Here is a 15,302-nt window from a genome sequence, read left to right as displayed (position 1 = left end):
CATTTTAGTCGTTTTGGATTCTCCTTTGACTAGCAGAGGGCCAGCAAAGTCTATTCCTACCACTGAAAAGGTCGGGATTTATGTATCCGGTCCTTGGGGAGGGGGGCAACCGGCATATCGCCCGTTTTAGCTTTTACTCTCTTACAAGTTACGCAATCTTTGATAACTGCGCGGGCTACATGTAGTTGCCTGGCTGCCGGTACCCAGTACCTTTCTCTCAATTGAACCAAGGTATCGTTTATACCGCCGTGGTAAACCTGTTTCTGACTACGGACAGTTAGTAATTTAGCTAATCTTTGATTTTTTAATACAATCATCGGATGTTTTTCCGCGTATGAGAGTTCTGACTCTTGAGTACGTCCCCCTACACAAATAATGCCCTTTTCATTAAGAATGGGGCTCAAACATGTAGCAAATTTTTGAATTTCTTTTTATTTATTTTCCCGCCTGCAATGCTTTTAATTCCTCTTCAAATTCCTCAGCTTGGATCGCTCTAACCAATGTTATTTCCGCTCGCTCAATTTCTTCCGCGCTTATGGGGCCCTTTCCGTAAGGTAATTGTTTAGCTCTATTTGCGATACGAAAAACGTACGAGGTTATACGCAGGACTGGATCTAAATGGTAATATTTACCCAAATCGAATATACGCTGAATGCTCATTTGCGGAGATCTGTTTATTACTGCGGCTGTTATTTTGCGCCTTTCTTTGTTTATTACCTCTAAATTTGGTTTTTTAGCGTCTAATTTTGACCAATTTTCTTTCGAATCTTTAATAAAAGTCGGTCTTTCCCACCAAACCTCTTGTCGGCAGGTCGGCTGGGTTTTGATTTCCTGGACAGTGAAACCAATTTTCTATTTTAGTCAAGCGATGAATTTCAGCCGCTCGATTAGCTACAAAGGGGCGCCAATTTTTAGCTGGTTCCTTTAACCACCCTAAAGCTATCGTGGAATCCGTCCACAAGTAGGCTTCGGTCAATTTTTATTTAAAGATATCGTTAACGTAACTTATTAAGCTCTAATTTTGGGATTGTTAATTCAGGGTCTGATTCTTTGATTTTAAGGGGCGCCACTCTGCCTTTCGCGGTTACGAGCGAAACACTCACCCCTTCTTTTGTTTGGTATCTCACGTTTGAAGGAGCATTTTTGCTCTTACCGTAAAAGGGGCTAGTAATCCTAAGGGGTCAAAGATTTGGGATACGTAACTTAAAACCTGTCTTATAGTTTTTTTAGCTTGCTTAATGCTTCAATCAAGTTTGAAAGGTCAAATGAAAACTCATCGTTTAAGGGGTCCCATTTGATACCTAGAATTTTTGAGGCCGACGTTTCAGCCATTTCGAAAATGTGATTTTCCTCCCCTTTCCATAACTCTCTTATAGTTCTTGAGAGCTAGTCCCCCATTTACGGAATTTCATTCCGGCTGTTTTCATTAGTTTAGCAGCGCCCACAGACAAATCGTAGGCTTTTTCGACATTTTGTTCCCCACTACAGAATCATCGACATAGGTGTCATCGGAAACCCTGTTTTTTATTACTTCATCGATCCCTTCCGCGGTTTGAGCGTGATAGCGTATAGTACCGGCTAGTAAAAATGGGGATGGAGAGACCCCAAAGGGGACCCTGGTCATCCTTAAATGAATGAAGTTCGTGGGGTCTATTTTGCCATCTACCTCCCGAACCCAAAGAAAACGAACGGAATCTTTATCTAAGTCCACCTGTAAAAACGCCTTTTCTATATCGGCCACTACCGCGATCTTATTTTTTCGAAATCGTATGAGTAGCAATAACAGTCGGGATTCATATTTGGGCCGGGTGTTAAGCAATCGTTTAGAGAGCGTGCGCCATAGGCGTGAGATGACGCGTCGAACACCACTCTAAGCTTCGTGGTCATCGAGCTTTCTCTCACAACCCCCTGGTGGGGAATATAGTAAGTTCCCGGCTTAGCTATGTCTATCTCGTTGAGGGGCACCTGCTCCGCTATCCCTAAGTCCAATTGTTCGGATACAACTTTTTTGTATTCATGGTAAAATAAGGGGTTGTTTTGGAATTTTTGACTAAGCCCCGCATTCGTTTTAACGCGACAGCTTTATTGTCAGGGAGGGAAACTTGACGCAATATCTGTCCCCATTGTGTTTAATGGTTTCATTAAAGGAAACTAGGGTCTTGTTCTCGGTTGTTTCCGTCAACTCATGACTATTTATTCCGATGCTTTCTAATTCCCAAATTTTTTTAAGAGTATCATTAATTTGTTTTTGCGCCAAAGTTACGAGCATGGTACTAACGGCATTAACTGAGACTTCATTACCTAAGCTAGCAGTTACCCCTATAGGCACCAACCTAACGTTGTTTCAACGGCCACGAGAGAGGGACCAAATCTCATTGTTTTTCCCGAAGTTAATTCCCAATAGTGATCCGAGCCTATCAAAATGTCTATTTCATTTTTCTTGGTGGACAATTTTTTATCATCCGCCGGTTGCATATTTTTCGGCAACCTTAAGCTATTTAAGTCGATGTTAGTTAAGTTATCAAAGGCGTGGCATACAAATGGGACTTCAACCGCGATGATTATTACAGTTTGATTCGCGTTTTCTCTATTTACTAGATTTAATTGCACCCTCCTACTCGTTTATTGCGACGGTTTGGTTTTACCGAAGCTGTATACGTCTAGTTTTTGTTCCCCGATGACGGGCAAATCTAAGGTGCGGGAAAGCTCCTCTCTGATAAAAGTAACTTGGCTTCCCCCATCCAGCAAAATCCGCGCCAACTTTGAATTTGAATTTTGATTTGGGTGTTCGACTAGAGCTACCGCGGTTTGCAGCAATACTGAATCTTCTACTAGTTTAACTGGCGCCGCAGCCATAGTTACCGACTTCGTTTCGTTAGTTTCTCGTAAATGCAACGGGTTTTGTTCGCATACGGCGTAATTATGCGTTTTCTGACAGCGCTTGCAGTTTCTAAACCTCGACCAACAATTTTGTTGTTCGTGGGTCCTAAGGCAAATAGAGCATCTATTGTGATCCCTAATTATCGCTTTCTTTTGTTCTAGCGTAAAGTTCTTACAGTTAATTGTTATATGCGCGTCGTTATTACAAAACACGCAATAAACGTTTTCATTGGGCTTATGTTGAACACCCGTAGCGAGAGCGGAAGCTGAGGGATTCGAGAATTTTTCATTTTTGTTTTTATTTGAATACCTATCATTTTGATTGGAAACATTTTTATAAAAATAATTTTTTCCCGAGTAATCAGTCGTACTACCTAACAAAGAGGCCATTTCGCGACATTCAATTTGATCCCTCATGTAATCTATTAATACCTCCGCGTTACAATCGGCAGCGTTACCCGTAGGCTTATATTTGACGAAAAAATCGGTTCTTATGTCATTACGCAAACACCTCAATATCGCCGGGCAAACGAACGAAGCCTTTTCTTTAATATTTACCCCCAGGGCCTTAAGACTTCTAATATTAATTTCTACCGTATCTAACAACTCACGAAGAGCTTTAACATTTCCCGAATAGCGCACAGGCTGAATTTTTTCTAACCTTTCCTTATGTTTATGGATCGCGAATTGGGATTTATAAAATTTAAGTTTTAAAAGGTATACCGCTTGATCGTACGACTCTTCAGATTCAACTAATCCTTCGATAGCCTTAAGAGCTTCGCCTTCCAAAATAGTTAAATTTTTCGATCTTACATAACCTTTTGTTGCTGTCGGCCCTAGGGTAGAGCAAGCGGAGCGGTCGCTCTAGGAGCCAGGTGGAAAGGGGCGCTAAAATTCCTTTTGAGAGGCGTGGGGCGGCGTGTCAGACGGCGGAGCCGCCGCGGAGAAAATTAATTTGCACAATCTCGCTCTACCCTGACCAAGGGCTAGGGCCAGCGCTGTGTCGACCGTTGATTTGAACCGTCCCCAGAAGAGATTCCACTTTTCGTACTCTCCTCGGAACTTGACGATCGGGAGCGGCGGCAGTTTCACCTCCGCGCCTTCGTTGGATGCGCCGTATATGACCGATGGCGGACCTTGGTTGACCGACGCGGTGGCGACGGAGTTGGTTGATGTCGACGGTGTCCCTCCTTGTTGTTGTAAGATCCGGTTGATTTTGGTTTTCAGCAGGGTGATGTCTTCCCAGTACCCGACTGCTTCATCGGCGTGGGCGTCCATCTCCTTTTCATCCGTGATCAGCCATTCTAATTTGGCGTCGATCTGCGAGAGCTCTTCTTCCTTTTGGGGCAACAGCATCAGCCGATCGTCAAGGTCGTCTAGGGTATACGTTTTATCCTTCAATAACTGTTTGATGGTGTTGATGCGCCTCGTTGTGGCGGTTCTCGTGCTCTTTCTCACTGCTTTTACGGCCAGAAGTTCCTGGCTTTGCTTTTTTGACCTCGCAGACTCCGTGGAAGTTTTCCCCGAAGTTGTGGTTCTTTTAGTTGACTTATCAGCTTTTTCTTTCGCTTTCTTCGCTGCGGTTTCAGCGTCCTCGAATTCATCTTCGGTTTCTGAAGATGAATATCCGCGATTTTGGATACCAGGATGATTCCCGGGTTTCTTACACCATGAAGAAAAGGGGTTTTTTGCCCTTCTCTAATTCTACTTTGGGAGAGCTAATTTTTAGCCTATCACTTAACTCGGACTGAAACAAGTTAAGGGAAATTAATTTACTTTACTACGCGCCTTCTCTAGTTCCTAAGTTTTAGGTCAGAAAAAATTACCACGTTACGTTTGTTTTTTTTTCAAGGTTTATTTTTAATCTTATACGGTTGAGAAAAAGTTTTATTCTGCTCATCTCCGCTCCCTGGACCCTCGAAGAAAGCTCGGTTAATCCGTTAACAATGCGGGTGAGGAAACGAGCGCCAATATTCTATGGAATACTACTGACGCGCTCGTTTCCCGGATTTTCCCGAGGAGCGCAATTTTTTGAGAATGTCCAGAGAGCGTCGAAAAGATTCAAATACAATACATACATAATGATAAAATATTTGTGTTACACATTTCTAAGGTTTAGGGTTTTACTAGTTTAATTACATTTATCAAGCAATCACTTATTTTACACCCACAGCAGCATGGGTTTCAATGATGTCCAACGGTGGTTTCTTTACTTCATCTAATTCAGCAGTACAAAATTCCTATTTTTCATCTTGACTTGTTTATAAGATAGAAACATAAACAAGTTGGCAAGCCAAAATATACCTGTCCTCGGAAGAATTGTCCCTAGCGGTATTAATTTTTCGAGATGACTTTTAAAGATATATCTCCGCAATTCCGAGTTATTTACTAAAAACGTAATCCCGGTTCAATCCCGCCCGGTATAAAATTTTAATTTTAATTAAAATAATTGAGACGAAACAACCGAGTTTAATTTATTCAGAATAATATAATTTAAGTAGTTACAACAGCGAGTTAGACGTACTAAAACAATGCACAATTGAATTTAACCCTATTTACAGTACAAGTTTATCAGTTAAATATAATACGAAGCCAATTTTAATCAAAGAAATATCTACAGAGGGTATTTGTATTTTTCTCGCTTACGAAATACTTGCCGCATCTTTAACGCTCACTTTATTTCAACACTCGCCCTTGATGAAGATACCGCAGAATAGCTATATTCGATATCTGGTAGTGGATGACTAGTAGACTTCCTGTTGACGTTGTGACACATACCGCATGAAAAAGACCAATACCATCCAATTTCCAATATCATCCAATTTCCAATACCATACTCGCACACCCAGGAAATCAATGACTGCATTAGGAATCGTAGATGTCCAAGTATCCACACCAATAAAAAATGTATTAACAAGAAGCGAAAAACTTACCATCACAAAGCACAGAAAGCCGCTTGACTAAACCACAGCTCGTATATCAATAAATGACCGTAGACGGAATAGTTAGTGCGACACCTTACCATTAACAAACAGGAATTTTCGACGTTATTATCATGAAACCGGATAAGCTAAACAACACGACCGACACACTATAAAGTCTCCTCCAAAACTGGACATTATCTCGATCAGTAAAAATAACATACGACCCTTCCTTTGCCTAAAACCCAGACACATATTATATTAAAAAATGAGTATCCGAAAAAACTAAACCTACTGACAATTAAAGAGTTTAATAACGTCATTGAATAATATATTACAGATTTATAACACAACGTAAAAGGAATCAATAACACAGCGGCAACGAATCAAAGTCCTAAAACCGCGCTCCTGGTTCAATTCCCGACGAAATAAAAACAAGTTCACAAAAATTAAAAAACAAAGTTCAATAAAAAATATCCACAGATATTGTATTCATCCGTTTAGTAACAAAACCCGCCTTATCATAATGGTTCCTTTACTTTAATATTTTCCCTAAGGAAGTCAATGGCTCGGCGGTGAACTATCAGCATGGTAACAATGCGACCCGAGTTCAATTCCTGATCACGATCAAATTTTACATTAAAATACTTAAATATTTAATTACATATAAATATTTAATTAATATAATTTATAAATATTTAATTAATATAATTTATAAATATTTAATTAATATAATTTATAAATATTTAATTAATATAATTTATAAATATTTAATTAATATAATTTATAAATATTTAATTAATATAATTTATAAATATTTAATTAACATAATTTATAAATATTTAATTAATATAATTTATAAATATTTAATTAATATAATTTATAAATATTTAATTAATATAATTTATAAATATTTAATTAATATAATTTATAAATATTTAATTAATATAATTTATAAATATTTAATTAATATAATTTATAAATATTTAATTAATATAATTTATAAATATTTAATTAATATAATTTATAAATATTTAATTAATATAATTTATAAATATTTAATTAATATAATTTATAAATATTTAATTAATATAATTTATAAATATTTAATTAATATAATTTATAAATATTTAATTAATATAATTTATAAATATTTAATTAATATAATTTATAAATATTTAATTAATATAATTTATAAATATTTAATTAATATAATTTATAAATATTTAATTAATATAATTTATAAATATTTAATTAATATAATTTATAAATATTTAATTAATATAATTTATAAATATTTAATTAATATAATTTATAAATATTTAATTAATATAATTTATAAATATTTAATTAATATAATTTATAAATATTTAATTAATATAATTTATAAATATTTAATTAATATAATTTATAAATATTTAATTAATATAATTTATAAATATTTAATTAATATAATTTATAAATATTTAATTAATATAATTTATAAATATTTAATTAATATAATTTATAAATATTTAATTCAAGGTCAGGGTCATAGTGTTGAACTGAGCTTTGTAACCTACTATTTAACTTCAACTAACAATATGAACCTAGGAGCATTAATTTTATCGTACGAAAACGTAGATTTAATAGTTGACCACTTACCGCGTTATTATCAATTTCTGTTTGAGCTTTGGAAGTCACTAAAATTAACTTTGTCTAAACCAACAAACTTCAAAAGCTTATTGCTAATCCCAATTTGGAAGTGTCCCTTCCTGCAAATAACCCTTTATCACCCTAAATGGAAAGCGGAGGGTTTCCGCTTTTTCGGAGATATCTTCGACCAAGTTAGACAAGAGTTCGGTTTTAACCTTCGGGGAAAAACATTAAGTGCAGCCACAGAAAGGGCTATGGTATCCCAAACCCAAAAAATCAAAGACGAACTAAATCGAAACTTTCCAAAAGAGTTTTTCAGCAAAGAAAATATAGGGGTCGCTGAATGCTCTGAAAAGCTTTTACAGTTGAGAGTTAGCGAGAATAAGTCTACGCAAGTGGTAGATATTGAAAACTTTATGTTACAGACGTTTTTTAACCCTGCCCCCTGCAATTACAAAAACAAACCGATAAGAATAATCGAAGATGAAATAGACAGTGAAACAGAGTATGATATAGATTCTAGAGTAATTTGGAGAACATCATTTACTCCACACGAAAATAATATTTTATGGCGGTTGTTATACAGCACTGTGGTTACACCTAGTCTGGCTTCAAAAAATTTTGGGGTACGTTCTGAGTGCCCCTTTTGCAACAGTACTACCAGTGACACTAAACATATGTTTTTTAACTGTAATATAACACAAGCGTTTTTAAATAGTGTAAATAATTTTATCTGTAATTATAGCAAAGATTTTAAAATGGAAAAAACAAATTATTGGTTGTACGATGTTAAGTCAGACCCCTCCGCAAACGTATCCAAAATTATAATTGCCATTAGTAAGCTGTCTATATATTTCACCTATAATAAAAAAATGAATAATTGTAATGATGATAGCTTGAAATTGCTTAAAGAATATTTTAATAATCGTTTGTTAAACATCGTGGTTATGGAGAGGGAGTGCCACAAAAAATATCAAATTTCGTGGTATCCCAATTTTTTGGCAACCGGTTTATTCATTGAAAAAAATGGAAAAATGTTTTTTAAGTAAACCATGTAAAAACTTACGTTTCGATACCCATATATTTTTATTTGTTTGAAAAAAAAAACATTGTTTTCTTTTATTGTAAATAGTATTTCTGTATTTTAACCACAAATAAACGTTTATCTGTTTTGCAGATAACCTTAACTGAAAAAAAAAAGATAAAAAAAAATATTTAATTAATTTAATTTATAAATATTTAATTAATATAATTTATAAATATTTAATTAATATAATTTATAAATATTTAATTAATATAATTTATAAATATTTAATTAATATAATTTATAAATATTTAATTAATATAATTTATAAATATTTAATTAATATAATTTATAAATATTTAATTAATATAATTTATAAATATTTAATTAATATAATTTATAAATATTTAATTAATATAATTTATAAATATTTAATTAATATAATTTATAAATATTTAATTAATATAATTTATAAATATTTAATTAATATAATTTATAAATATTTAATTAATATAATTTATAAATATTTAATTAATATAATTTATAAATATTTAATTAATATAATTTATAAATATTTAATTAATATAATTTATAAATATTTAATTAATATAATTTATAAATATTTAATTAATATAATTTATAAATATTTAATTAATATAATTTATAAATATTTAATTAATATAATTTATAAATATTTAATTAATATAATTTATAAATATTTAATTAATATAATTTATAAATATTTAATTAATATAATTTATAAATATTTAATTAATATAATTTATAAATATTTAATTAATATAATTTATAAATATTTAATTAATATAATTTATAAATATTTAATTAATATAATTTATAAATATTTAATTAATATAATTTATAAATATTTAATTAATATAATTTATAAATATTTAATTAATATAATTTATAAATATTTAATTAATATAATTTATAAATATTTAATTAATATAATTTATAAATATTTAATTAATATAATTTATAAATATTTAATTAATATAATTTATAAATATTTAATTAATATAATTTATAAATATTTAATTAATATAATTTATAAATATTTAATTAATATAATTTATAAATATTTAATTAATATAATTTATAAATATTTAATTAAATATAAGTTTAATATAATTTATAAATATTTAATTAAATATAAGTTTAATATAATTTATAAATATTTAATTAATATAATTTATAAATATTTAATTAATATAATTTATAAATATTTAATTAATATAATTTATAAATATTTAATTAAATATAAGTTTAATATAATTTATAAATATTTAATTAATATAATTTATAAATATTTAATTAAATATAAGTTTAATATAATTTATAAATATTTAATTAAATATACGATTAATAAAATTTATAAATATTTAATTAAATATAAGATTAATATAATTTATAAATATTTAATTAAATATAAGATTAATATAATTTATAAATATTTAATTAAATATAAGATTAATATAATTTATAAATATTTAATTAAATATAAGATTAATATAATTTATAAATATAAGATTAATATAATTTATAAATATAAGATTAATATAATTTATAAATATAAGATTAATATAATTTATAAATATAAGATTAATATAATTTATAAATATAAGATTAATATAATTTATAAATAAGATTAATATAATTTATAAATAAGATTAATATAATTTATAAATATAAGATTAATATAATTTATAAATATTTAATTAAATATAAGATTAATATTATTTATAAATATTTAATTAAATATAAGATTAATATTATTTATAAATATTTAATTAAATATAAGATTAATATTATTTATAAATATTTAATTAAATATAAGATTAATATTATTTATAAATATTTAATTAAATATACGATTAATATAATTTATAAATATTTAATTAAATATAAGATAAATATAATTTATAAATATTTATTTAAATATTAGATTAATATAATTTATAAATATTTAATTAAATATAAGATTAATATAATTTATAAATATTTAATTAAATATAAGATTAATATAATTTATTAATATTTAATTAAATATAAGATTAATATAATTTATAAATATTTAATTAAATATGAGATTAATATAATTTATAAATATTTAATTAAATATAAGATTTATATAATTTATAAATATTTAATTAAATGTGAGATTAATATAATTTATAAATATATAATTAAATATAAGATTAATATAATTTATAAATATTTAATTAAATATAAGATTAATATAATTTATAAATATTTAATTAAATATGAGATTAATATAATTTATAAATATTTAATTAAATATAAGATTAATATAATTTATAAATATTTAATTAAATATAAGATTAATATAATTTATAAATATTTAATTAAATATAAGATTAATATAATTTATAAATATTTAAAATGATGTAGAATAAATTATAGTAGCTAACGTTATAACTTCGTAAAGGACATTCGCCAAAGCTGTTTTTTAGAAAAACACCGTAACTTAACAAGCGTTGGTGGCTGAGTGGTTAGAGTAAATCTCTTCCACGAGGCAGAACCGGGCTCGATTCCCGGCCGGCACCAATAAAACGAATACCGTGTACAATTGGTGGAAACCCTCCCATTGGACGTTGAGAGGTGGCATAACACTCAGCACTCGGTCCGTCAATAAGAAAAAGTTGGAGAGAAAACGCCCGTATAAACACAACAGGCTCAACATCCACAACCGTCATAACACGAACTCAACATCCACAACCATCATACAACAAACTCAACACCCACAACCGTCGTAACACGAACTCAACATTCGCACCCTACACATAAACATTACAATAACGAAATACCCAATCAAACTGAGTTAAAACCGTCGCGACGGTGAACGTTAATGAAAAAACACCAAACAAATATACCCGCAAATTAATCCGCTAACGCTCACCGTCACACGGTGGTTTTGCTAACCCTACGAGAAACTGCGAACTAGAGATGAGTCTTGGGCCCGCTAAAGGCGGGCTTACCCGACCCGACCCGAGTCCGCCTTCGGGCGGTCCGGTTTTGGATATTGAAGTTTTTGGCGGGTCGGGTCGGGTCGGGTTTCATTTTATATATTTTTTTCAGACCGGGCCGGGTCGGTCTTTTTTTTTAACGGGACTGGTCGGGTCGGGCTTTTTACATGAAACTGAGTAGGTCGGGTCGGGCTTTTATATATTAATGATCGGGCCTTCCTAGTTTCTATTCTATTCGCAACCGCTAATCTCTTCATGCAGAAAGCGAATTATTTCATTATTGCTTGTTAACAAAAGCGACATGATAAGACTCAAAAACCTTTAAACGCTAGCTTTGCCATCACAATTTTTTTACTGAGAGCTAGTTTCACAACAGAGTACAGACTACATAGCCCAAAGAATATAAAGCCCCAGGAATGGAAGGTGTAGCTCCATCTAGTGGAGCTTTTGCGCCTCTCGTTTTTAAAGAGAGACCGGGTTGCCTTAAACGGTTCCGGTTACTCTGATTTGCTCTGCCGGAAGTTTCTAAAGCAAACAAAACACGCGGCCAATAATATCAATCCTTCCATTCCTGGGGCTTTATATTCTTTGCATAGCCTACTAATTGGAAAAAAATACTTAATATTTGGTCTATATACCCTAGCGCCTTTTCACTCTTAGATTGACTCGCCCGTAGAGAGACATACGTTCTAAAACGCCTCACTTGGCGGCGCTGAAGTGGACCAAAATTTGAATTTGGTTTACCTATGATTCCCCCCCTCTCCCGAGTCTCCCACGTGACTCTATCTTTTCACTTCGTGACAAGCGTTGTTGTGGGAAACTGAGAGGTTCACAGTTCATGCGGTAACTAGTCAACTAGTCATAGCAATTGAAATTTTGAATTCGGGAGCTCACTCTAGCCACGGCCAACTTAGATCCACTGCTACTCGCACTAGAAGGCCTCCCAGCTTTATTTTCCTCCCATGTTAACGACCGTATGAGGAAAAGCCGATTTACGCGGGAAAATTCCGCTTGGCGCGCTAGGAACCGGGACAACCCTTCTAATGTTATCCTACGGGGAAAATTTTTCGAAACAGTCCCACTTTTAGGAACCTTTTCCCTTATCTTTGCAATATTGTTCAACGCTGAGATTTTAATATGATTTGAAGTAAGGTTTTAGCTTTATTTTAAGACTATGTTTGTAATTTTCCGATCTTTGGTTCGCGTACAATCTTCTTTTAAAATCGACCAAAATTTTAAGGCGAGGAATTGACTCCGTATCGAAAATAAGCCTCGGCGTCATCTTGCGCGCCTGATTGAAAACTAAACATAAATTCAAACTGTATTAAATTTTAAAAACTTGTCTTATATTAAATTTCATAGTTTTACAAATTGAATCTAATTTATTGTAACAAATTTCACGTGAAATATAAAATTGTTTTAGATAAAATTTAAAGTTTCAAAACTTTTCGACTAACTGGTTTGTATTGTAGGTGTTTAACTTTTTCAAAATTTTGAGAAATATTGTGTATCAAATGGTCCAGAAGAGGAGGAACTAAGCGATTCATAATAGTTTTATCCAATTTCTCAGTGTGTTGTTGATTGTTACAATCACAAATTAATACAAAACACTGTATTAGCTTAGGTTGTATCAGAGACAGCAAACTTTAACCATTTGAAATAATGTTTTGAACAGTTTAATAATAATAAAACGTTAAAATTTAAGTAATAAAATATTAACTTAAGTAAAAAATAGAACCCAAGTTGTATTATCAGATAATCTGAGATATTTTATTTTGTGTTCTTAGCTTTACATTTTTTAATCTCGCGCCGCGCAAGATGACGCCGAGGCTTATTTTCGATACGGAGTCAATTCCTCGCCTTAAAATTTTGGTCGATTTTAAAAGAAGATTGTACGCGAACAAAAGATCGGAAAATTACAAACATAGTCTTAAAATAAAGCTAAAACCTTACTTCAAATCATATTAAAATCTCAGCGTTGAACAATATTGCAAAGATAAGGGAAAAGGTTCCTAAAAGTGGGACTGTTTCGAAAAATTTTCCCCGTAGGATAACATTAGAAGGGTTGTCCCGGTTCCTAGCGCGCCAAGCGGAATTTTCCCACGTAAATCGGCTTTTCCTCATACGGTCGTTAACATGGGAGGAAAATAAAGCTGGGGGACCTTCTAGTGCGAGTAGCAGTGGATCTAAGTTGGCCGTGCTCTAGCATATAGTACAAGCTTATACTATAACCATAAAAAGTGCAAGTTTATCGGGTCGGGTCGGGTTTCAATTTTATCGGACCTTGGCGGGTCGGGTTTAAACTTTAAAATGTTACAAATTTTATCCGGCCGGGCTGGGTCGGGTTTCAATTTTGGGGGCCGGGTCGGGTCGGGTTTCAGTTTTAAAGAATTTTGGCGGGTTGGGTCGGGTCCGGTTTTCGAAATAAATAATTTTGGCGGGTCGGGTCGGGTTTCAGTTTTAATGAATTTTGGCGGGCCGGGTCGGGTCGGGTTTTACAAATAGCCGGCCCGAGAGAAATTGCGTAAGCAATGAATAACCTTTGCACGGAACAGACAGACAGACACGGTGATTGTATAACCCCTCCTAGGGGACTTTGTCCCCTCGGAGAGGTAAAAATTCGTTCAATGTTCCTTAAAAATTAATTAATGCGATAACATCATGCCTCTTATTATTATGTTTTAAAAATTTAATTTTACCCAAATGTTGCGACCGCCGCAAGCTTTAATTTTGGTGGTGCAAGGTCGTTGCATATAGAAACGCGTACTATTTCCTCGATCGGACATCTCGTGGGCTGCGCATTAAGTCCGCCCACCAGGTAATATTTAGCTATAACTTTGTAACCGCGACGGTGCAAGCTCTAATTTTGGTGGTGCAAGGTCGGTGCATATTTTTTATGTTTTTGAAAAGTGTTCTCGAAAATACTGGTGGGTTACGGTTAAGTTGGCCCACCAGTTAATTTCGTCGATGGGCACCGCCCCCTTCCGGTGCAAGCTTTGATTTTTATGGTGCAAGATGGTGCAAGCTTAGTGCAAGTCATTCGTATGTGTTTAATTGAATTTTACGTCACTGGTGGGCCAACTTAAGAGACCCATGTAGATCTAGGCATAAGCATGAACTTTGAGCCCTCCTATTTCGAAAATAGAACGATAAAATATATCTTAAAGGCTTTTTTGGGTTTCTTTTAAATTCATTTATTATGGAAAAATGTTAATCAAATATTTTTTCTTAAAACGATTTGTTAATTTATTTTAAATCATAGCTACATTTACATTAGCGACAGCGTCAACGGGAATTATAGTTTACATTTAACCAAGTTAACCCCTAGAGGCGCTGCGCGTTAATCGCTCGTTTGCTTTTAGTACGAGAAAAGGCGAAAAGAAAACATCTAGTATATTTCAGAATCACCTATTGCAGCATTTTAGGTGGAAATAGGGATTATATGTCAAGAGAATTTGTATAAAACGTTCAGTTCAGTGACTGTAAACTGGCCATGTTCTTTAACCTCCGCACAGACTTGTAAATAGTGTATATTTTTAAGAGAGTCCACTGGACCCGGACCCCAGTGCCTCCGCCGATCTATTTTTCAGGACTCTTCCCTCTTTCTTCGCCTCCCCCCCCCCTCGTTTAAATTTATATGTTCTATAATCTCTCTTTATTCTTCCATATTATATTCGAAAATAAATGGCACCTAATTTTAAAAGAGACAGTCAGTTAATAGAACTATACAGCATCAAAGTTTACATATTTTCACATATAATCGTGATCGGGTAAATTAAAATGCTCGTAAATATGATCACAATTAATTTAACCAGAGAGAATCCATTTGAATAT

Source organism: Leiobunum rupestre, chromosome 4, assembly GCF_980474605.1.
Source record: "Leiobunum rupestre chromosome 4, qqLeiRupe1.1.hap1, whole genome shotgun sequence".
NCBI classification, from domain to species: Eukaryota; Metazoa; Arthropoda; class Arachnida; order Opiliones; family Sclerosomatidae; genus Leiobunum; species Leiobunum rupestre.
This window is presented reverse-complemented; position numbering follows the sequence as displayed.